Genomic DNA, 8763 nt, shown 5'->3' with positions numbered 1-8763 from the left:
AGGGGATTCTCAGGTTAAGGTATTTACTATGTTGTGGAAGGCTTCTTCTTTCCAACAGGCATCAGTGATATACAGGAGGACACCATCCTGGCTGAGACTGGGCCTTTATGTTTCTTGGCTTTCAGGTTCTCTTGGTTTAGTGACAGTAGAGCTTAAATTTGAAATATCAAATGACTTGTAAAAAGTGTATTGCTGATCACTGAGTGAAGGGGCTGATTAGCTCGACCAGACCTTGGCTGACCAGGTCACTTTCTAGCAGTTATTATTAAAATGAAAAGAAAGTGTGACGCTTGGACCAGAGGAAAATAAATCATCATAGAGTTTTATTTTTGCTGCTTAGCCTGAATTCTTTGCAACAACAACTAGGAAAGAATTACATTGTTCCATAATAATGGAATCAAGAATGATAATAATTAAAGGTGTTTGTTGGTGGCTCAGTGGTACAAATGTGGCTTGCAATGCTGGTAAACCAGTGAATGAGGAGGATTAGAATCTATCTATTACAAACTTTGTGTTAGATATCTGACCATGAGTGCTTAATGCATAACTTTGTAGTGCTGTAAATGTAGCCACTTCTGAAATTTGCATATATGATACAAGACACAGTCAGGGCAACATCATGGCTGCAGTACGAGCAACTGAGAATGAACGTGTGTCTGCTCCTGCCAGTCAAAGTCCTGATTCATTCCACCTCAAAGGACAACAGGATTTCCTCTTTTTCTTTAAGTTATTTTATTCTCCCTGATAAATCTAGCTGTAATTGTTAAAATGTGCAGCATTGCTCTATTTCATTCAGTTGCCTCTACACTTGTAAATATGCTTGATATGCCGTAGAACATATAAATATTAAACTCAGAGAATCTCTGAGAAGAAGTAAACTCAAACACTGATATATTTCAGCCGTCATGCATATGCAACTTTAGGAGTGGATGGAATCACAGCAATTACATTGAAAGCAACATACCTTATGGATCAGAACTATAAGCCAATGTGTTGGTCTTCTGCACTATGATAATGTGGAAATATCAAGTTCAGCCTGCTTAATTTAAAGTTTCAGAATGGGAGACATACTTTGACATGGTCAGGGCAGGATTTGCAACCCAGATTTTCCTTATAATCCAGACCATGGAAACTGGTAAAAGACTTCGGGAAAGATGCATCTCAATTGTTTTGGCAACTCTTAGCCCCATTGTTGGACTAAGATGGTAACATTACTATAAAGGAATCATTATGGACCTCACAGAGGCCCCCTGATTCCACTCTAGGCAACAGCAAATGGATGACATTTTCAAGAACAGCCAGTTTAGCTCTGATCAACTCTGACTTGAAGTTATAAAAAAATACATATTTGAACACATCATAAACTTTTCATTGCAGTATCAACCTTACATGTACATTTAAAAGTCTGTGCAGTTTGTCAGCAATTGTATCAAATCTCAGCAGTGGCCAGGATGGAAAACAGTATCTTCATAAAACATCAGTTTTCACTGAGCTTATGACAATGATAAATACCAACTAATTGCCTTTCATCATTAAAATTAAGAGCCATAATTTTCTACCTTGTGCATTAATTCTCATTATAACTAGCACAAGCTGCAACATTCTACACTTTATAAATAGTTCACAGGCATCATCCATAAAACTGTCATAACCATAAAAATCTGAAGCTACTACAATCAAACATGATCAAGTCTTAATTCAATGTACTTTCCAGAATTGAGATTGTATCTTACAGCTCCAAACAATATTCAGGAAGATCCCATTTGGTAAGTCTCTGATACGTTGGATAAATACTGACATGTCACCTATAAAACTGTTTATAAATCTTTTTCCAAATTCAGGAATGGATGCTTGAATGTTGCCTTGTTTGGAGTCTATTTTGCAGTCCAAGTCTCATTTCAAGAACTACAATTGACCAGAAGTTCTTTGGCATATAGCTCAGCCCACATCTCAGTCTCGGCAGCAGAACTTCCTACAATAATCAGAACAAAGACATTACGATCAAACTGGTGTGAGACTGCAAATGATTCTTTCATCTTTCCCATGCATATATACCGTACACAAATCAAAAGGCTAGCTGCCTTATCCATTTGGGGGGGGGGGGAATCAATTAACAAGCAATATTTTACTTCAGTTTAGCTTACTGTTAATTGGCAACACAACAGTAGAGGAAAATTGAAAGATCAAAAACACAAACAGAAAATGTTGGATTTGTCAGTTCAGCCAACATCCATGAAAGGAGAAGAGTTAACATTTCAGGTCAAAGACCCTTCTTCAAAATGAAGAAAGTGAGGGAAGATACCTTAGTCCTAAGTTACTGGAGTGTGGGAGAGCAATAGATAGGGAAAAAGGAATATGCCAAAAAAGGTGAGGCAAGGCTTGCCATGGTGATATGCTGTTTGATTTGTGTTAGGCTGGTAACCAACACTGACATTTGTACTCGTTCATAGCATAATCAGTATAATTAAACACTGAATTAGAGTTGAACATGTTAAGTGTGCCCTGGTTCTTATATAATAGGGTGGAAAACAATTGTTTGTTGGGAGGCTGTAATGAAATATTGCAGACATAGAAATCTTGCTGCAATTATTGAAAGGACATTGCTCTATGTCATTTCTTTCACTATGTTTTTTACAGTGCGGCCAGACAGCTCAAAGGACTGGCCTTGAGTTGAGTTGGAAAGCTTAAAGTGAGAATCCTATGTCAGGGACAATGGGGACAGTTCCCAATAAGCAGGGCCCATTTCAGGCTGGTGGGGGTATGGGGAGGGGGAGGATAGAACCAAGTTGAAAATCAGGAGGGAGGAGAGCCCAGCTCTCTGAGGGTTGGGAGAAGACTTCTCCCACAAGCAGTGCTGTGGAAAGCCCCAACCCCTGCGTAGTTTAGTTGTCACATTCCCCAAGCTCCAGGAAAGCTGCCGGGGGTTACGTCGATGCCATAGTCAAAATCTAAGGGAAGGGGTCTCTCCACCCAAGACCACTCAGAATGGTTCACATACTTCCGCAAATCTACCTTTGCTATAGCACTCTCATAGACATACAGAGCACAGAAACTGAAAGAATAAACGTAGGTGGAGTCATTCAGAAGGGGTTGCCATTGAATTTCTCCTTTGTCAAAGACAAGCAGGGTAATCAGTGTACAGAGTAAGATGACAATTACTGGATAACTCAACCCTTTTGGTTCTGTACCTGTACCTTTATCTCACTTGTATATTCATTAAATCTTGATTACATTAGCAGGCTGTATGCCTTCCACAGCTCTTAGCTCTTTCACAATTATTTTTAAAACTAGATGTAATGAATGCCTCTTAAAGGAGTTTGCCCAGCAGTTACGTAATGGCAACAACTGTAACTCTTTAATTCCCTCTCCTTCTTCTCTGGACTCTATGTCATGCTGCATATTTGATCATAGATTTTTGTAAAACCTAATCAAATAATAATTTACTGAAGCAACACACACAAAATGCTGAAGGAACTCAGCAGGTCAGGAAGCAATAATGGAAATGAATAAACAGTTAACATTTTGGGCCAAGACCCTTCTTCAGGACTGGAAGGGAGGGGGAAATGCCGGAATAAAAATGTGGGGGGAGGAAGGAAAAGATAATGGTTGGAAGGTGATAGATGAAGCCAGGTGGGTAGGAAAGGTAAAGGGCTGGAGAGGAAGGAATCTGATAAGAGAGGAGTCTGAATCAGGGGAAAGGCAAATTTTTTTTTACCAGAAGGAGAAATCGATATTCATAAAAATCAGGTTGGTGGCTACCCAAATGGAATACGGATAAGGTGTTGCATGGGGAAACATGCCTTCCTCTCCAGCCTTTCTCCTTTCCCACCCACCTGGCTTCACACATCACCTTCTGGCTGTCCTCCTTCCTCTTTCCCCCCCCCCCACACCTTTTTTTATTCTGGCATCTTCCCCTTTCCTTTCCAATCTGCTGAGTTACCTCAGCATTTTGTGCTCTGCTTTGGGTTTCCAGCATCCGCAGAATTTCTTGTGTTAATAATTTACTGAGCTTCTGCCTTCCTAACCATGCCTTGATCCCTGCTTGAAGGCGAATAGCAGTGTTATTTCCAATAAATCTCTGCCAACCAGAATTAACTTACGTGCTTGAGGTACTGTGAGGTGATATCTTTAAGCCCTAGCACCTATAGAATAGAATCAGAAAACCAGTTTAGTCATTGTTCAATAATATACTGCTTCCTTGGACACAGCGAGAACACAGTACTGCAACAAATGAGAAAATGCTTAATATTAATTATTCCTTTTAAGCACAAGTTGAAGTGTAATTCCACACCAATAATATGTCTGCTAGGTGCATATAATTCTCCAAACAGGTTAGTCAAGGAAGGACTTAACTACCCCAAGCTACTTTTCCATTTGTATATCACCATAACATTTAAAATTGAGTTACCTTTTTTACATGTGAGCCCTCAGGTATTGCAAGAAATGTGATAATGATCAAATCATCTGTTTCAGACATAAATATTGACCTGAAGAGTGTGGAGAAAGTCGTCAGAATGCATCTTTTACATCTAATGTGAGGACCAGAGTAGATCTTGAAGATGGCACCAGTCACTTGTCACAATCCCTCAGTACTGCATTGGAATGAGAGCCTGGATCTTGTGTTCATGACCCTGTAGTGTTGCTGTTTAACTTGTGTTGAGATTTTCATAATATTGACTAATGGTTAGTCATGGGTTATTCGTTCTCATAAAGATGACTTGAATACTTATTCAATGTGGTATATATTAAGATGCAAGAAAGAGGCAGAGGACCACAGGAACTGAGTTGTCCGCAGCCAAAGTGAGAGGGCAGGTACACCCCAGTGACTTCCTTTAGTCAAGTGGCCCATTGTCTGGGGAAATCACAGAGAGAATTACCATGTGAGACCAGGTGTGTATAAAGATAAGTAGATGGGAATCTTCAAAAAATATTTAAGTTAAAAGTTGTTTTATTGGTTTTATGATTCTTGAAAATTACATATAATTCAATTTACATAGTAGTTAATGGACATCATTGTATATGATAGATCCGGGGTTTATAACAGATGTTTAGCCATATGTAATATATTGTGCTCTTGGTTATTTCCAACTGAAGTAACTTTTTATCAATTTGTACAGTCCAGTTCAATCACATAGGCCTTTTGGAAATAGCTGGTCTATTACTGAAGGCAGTAGAACCAAAATATTTTCTTTTGTCTTCAATTAATCTCTGGGCTTTTGAAATAAACAAATTTTACTGTTTAAAGAATGTTTTGATATGTTATGGCCTTCTGGATGTGTGGTTAACTGTAAAACGGACTTTTAGCCAAGTTACTTGTTTACTTTTTTGCTATTCTATTCATATTAAACACCAAACCTGAGACTTTCAACATCCTTGGGTGAAAAATAAAATGAAGCACAACAGCATCTTAGTGCTTTAACAGATTAAACTGTTCAAAGTTGCTTATACATCTGCTGCCTTTCCTCACCCGTGACAGCACATGACCAGTTAGTATACAAACTGCAGTAAAATCCACGTTGTTGAGCAGTATGGCAAACTGTTTTGCAGCCTTGTAATTATGCATTGCTGATCCAGCAGAAGTGGAGAAATGCCAGGCCATTTTTTTTCTCTGGAACAAATTAGTTTATACTGCCTTTGTACACAATGTTGCTCCACTAAAAGACTAGGCCTATGTTTTATTTATTGGAACAAACTGGGAGTAAAAGTACTATTAGTCTGTGATATTTCAATGGTTTGTTTATACAGTCCATCATAATTAATGGCTGACAAAACCAAAGTAATTTATTATAAATTTCAAAGGCGGCCATTAATACATTAATTGGATGCTGTAAAATGCACCTAGTATGTAGGTGAGTGGTAAAATCTGAGAGGGGTGGGCGTGGGGGAGAGTTTGCTGGGAATCCGGAGAGTGTAAAATGGAATTACTCTCATATTAGTGTGGGTGGGTGTTTGATGATAGGTTCAACATGAGGAGTGGATAGATATTTCCACACTCTATAACCAGCCTATAGTTTATTCTCAGTTGACTAACCCTTTAAGAGCAGTGGAAACTGTCTTGTCTCTTATCGATAAGACTTCTGCCCCCAACAAATTACATAAATTTTAGTTGTCATATTTTTGGGTGATCCTGAAGTACAGGAATACATAATGTTCTTAACTTATCCCCAGAGGTTCCATCAGCTCTGACGTTTACCCCTTATGTCAATGGAGTTAAGCAACCAAAATCGGCGCCTTAGGATCATCAAGAGAACATAGCAATAAAGGCCATTCATCCCACCATGCTGCTATCATCCCTTTCAAAGAGCTTTCACATTTATTTTCTTATGCTACTTCCTGCATTTTTTTTCAGGTTTGTATCTAATCCCTTTTGAAAGTTGTTCTTGAGTCATCTGCTTTCATTCTTCCAAGCAAGATGTTATGGATCATAACAAATTTCTTCAAAACAGATTTCTATTCCCATCCCTGAGCTCCTGACAATGCTCTGAAATGTGCGTTCACTTTCTCACCAATGCAAGCACGTTCCCCTGATCTTGCTCTTTCAAAACACTTCATAATTCTGAACTCTGGGTTAAATAGCCTTTTAGTCTTTTCCATTCTAAGGAGAACAAAACCAGTTTCTCCAGTTGCTCCTCACAATATAATTTTTATAATTAAGTAAAAATATTAGAACCAGCGTTTGTCTATTTCCTTGGACTCTTCATTATAATGTGGACTAGTGCAGTACCCTGGAAGTTCCCAGCTCTCTGAACTACCCTTCATTACAGTAAAAAAAAAAAATTGGCCACACTTTGAGAATATTGAAACTAGTTGCACATTCTGGTAGGTATTCATCTTTCTAGTTAAACCACTTTCAGTAAAGATTTTCAATACTCTTTAACCCCATGAATGCCTTTATTTTCTTCTTTTTCTAATTATTTGAACTCCTTTGTCTAAATCACCCTTAAAGAGCAAAATTTATCTGCTTTAAAATGTTTGTTCCTGCTTCATCTGAACTACCTCAGATGGGAGTCAGACCAAGTCCTTCTAGACATGACTCAGCAACAACATAGTTCATTTACCCATTGTACTTTCCTCACAGCCATAGCTCAATATAGTTATTTAATGGTGGAAATAGGATCTAAAGGTTATGACCTACAACCTTCATGGTAAAATGAAGAGTGTATCATTCTTGCAGGAATAAACCACATATAAATTAAAGCATCCTCTATGCAGAACATCAACTTTATGTACAATGCACCCTCTCAAGAATTTTTTATCATATCAGTCCTGTCAGTTGTCCAAAGATGGGGGTGAATGTAGGTCACTAATTTACCTCAGAGTCGTCACTATGATGCCATTGATAACAGGAGCTTCTACAGTCAGGGAGGGTTCTCCAGAGAAATCAAGCCTTCACTCAGTTTACGATGATTTCTTTTTCCTTCTCCTTCCTCCCCCCCACCCCCACCCAACCCCAAGTCTGAGACAACAATGTCAAAAAACATCCTATAGCATTTTCCAGCATTGCGCTCAAACAGATTTAACATTAAGAACTGATATCACACCAAAGCCTTTAACTCTATTCAGGCTGCACCAAGTCCCGGTCTATTGAAACAGCCATACGCACCATTGGCATTGGGGTGACTGGAGTATTCCTGGACCAGAAATAAGGAGGAGTGATACTGTAAGGAGTTATTGGACGTCGAGGACAAGGACTTGGCCTGGACCAGGGGTTGCAACTTCTTTGTGTTATTTGTTGCAGTTCTGCTCCAATCTGCAAAACAAACCATAACATTTTAAATAATTCATTACATACTGGGACTCAATTATCCAGAAAAAAGACACTTCTTTTCTACTTAACATATGTTCATTTGGGTATTTCTGATTGTGAGTGTTACTGTTAGACAAGCTGCCTGAGTGTGCATTCCTCCCCATTGTTGTTTCTGTCGAGGTGACACATTACAGGTGGGTGAATTGCTGTTTCTTGTTTTATACTCAAAGGTCAAACTGCTCAAATGACACTTTAAGCTTTAAGGTTAGCTCATGATCCTGACTTTTGAATATTTGAACTAAGGACAGGAATGCTGTGAAACCCCAGGTGCTGATTTTGATTTCTTCGAGCAGAAGCCTCTGTAATTTTTGGGACCTGTTCTAATGTAAGTTTGCCATGGAAACTGAAGGATGCCAAAATGAAAGATCTTGGTAACATTAACAGTTTCATAGTTCCAACAGTCTTGATTGGACAGAAGCAACCAGCAACTAGGCATATTCCTAATGTGAACTTCAGATGCACTTAGTCCTGAGAACCTGCTTAAAAGAGCTTATGACCTGAAACAGGCAGGGGCTTTGCACACTTGGGGTTAACCTGTATGATTGTTACAACTCCAGACCCACTTTGAGGCCTGTACTAATCCAAAACATTTAGAAAGGGAAAAAAGGTAGCTCTCAATGCTCATTAACCATTTGTAGATCTGCAATCTTCTCTTCTTCTGTAGGCTTTCATCACATTTTTAAAAATCTATTATAGACAACCCTTTAAGATTAGGAAGCAGACAGCTGACATGAGTGATGTCAGAAGCAGGACCACTGTACACAGGAAATAATTGAAATTTTGCTCAATTCTTTTTCTAAGACTTCTTATAACTTCTATTAGTTAAACCATTAGTTATTAGTTCCACCAAGGTAGGAATTAGTTTAATGATTAATGGCATTGTTAGTATTGCTTAGCCATAAAATTCTTGGCACTAATCCAAGTGTGAAGGGTGCTTATCATGAGCTCCAGAAGTT

The 8763-nt window shown here is 38.7% G+C and overlaps 1 long non-coding RNA gene across 1 annotated transcript; it reads right to left on the bottom strand.

The window, feature by feature from the left end:
- Positions 1-1806: 1806 nt before the first annotated feature.
- Positions 1807-7633, bottom strand: LOC140199826 (uncharacterized). The gene is made up of 3 exons (XR_011886501.1): positions 7604-7633; positions 4101-4142; positions 1807-1972 (listed from the first exon to the last, which is right to left on the bottom strand). It is a non-coding gene; the product is annotated as an uncharacterized lncRNA (long non-coding RNA).
- Between the last annotated feature and the right edge of the window lie 1130 nt (positions 7634-8763).

Source organism: Mobula birostris, chromosome 6 (genome assembly GCF_030028105.1).
Source record: "Mobula birostris isolate sMobBir1 chromosome 6, sMobBir1.hap1, whole genome shotgun sequence".
NCBI lineage: Eukaryota > Metazoa > Chordata > Chondrichthyes > Myliobatiformes > Myliobatidae > Mobula > Mobula birostris.
This window is presented reverse-complemented; position numbering and strand designations above follow the sequence as displayed.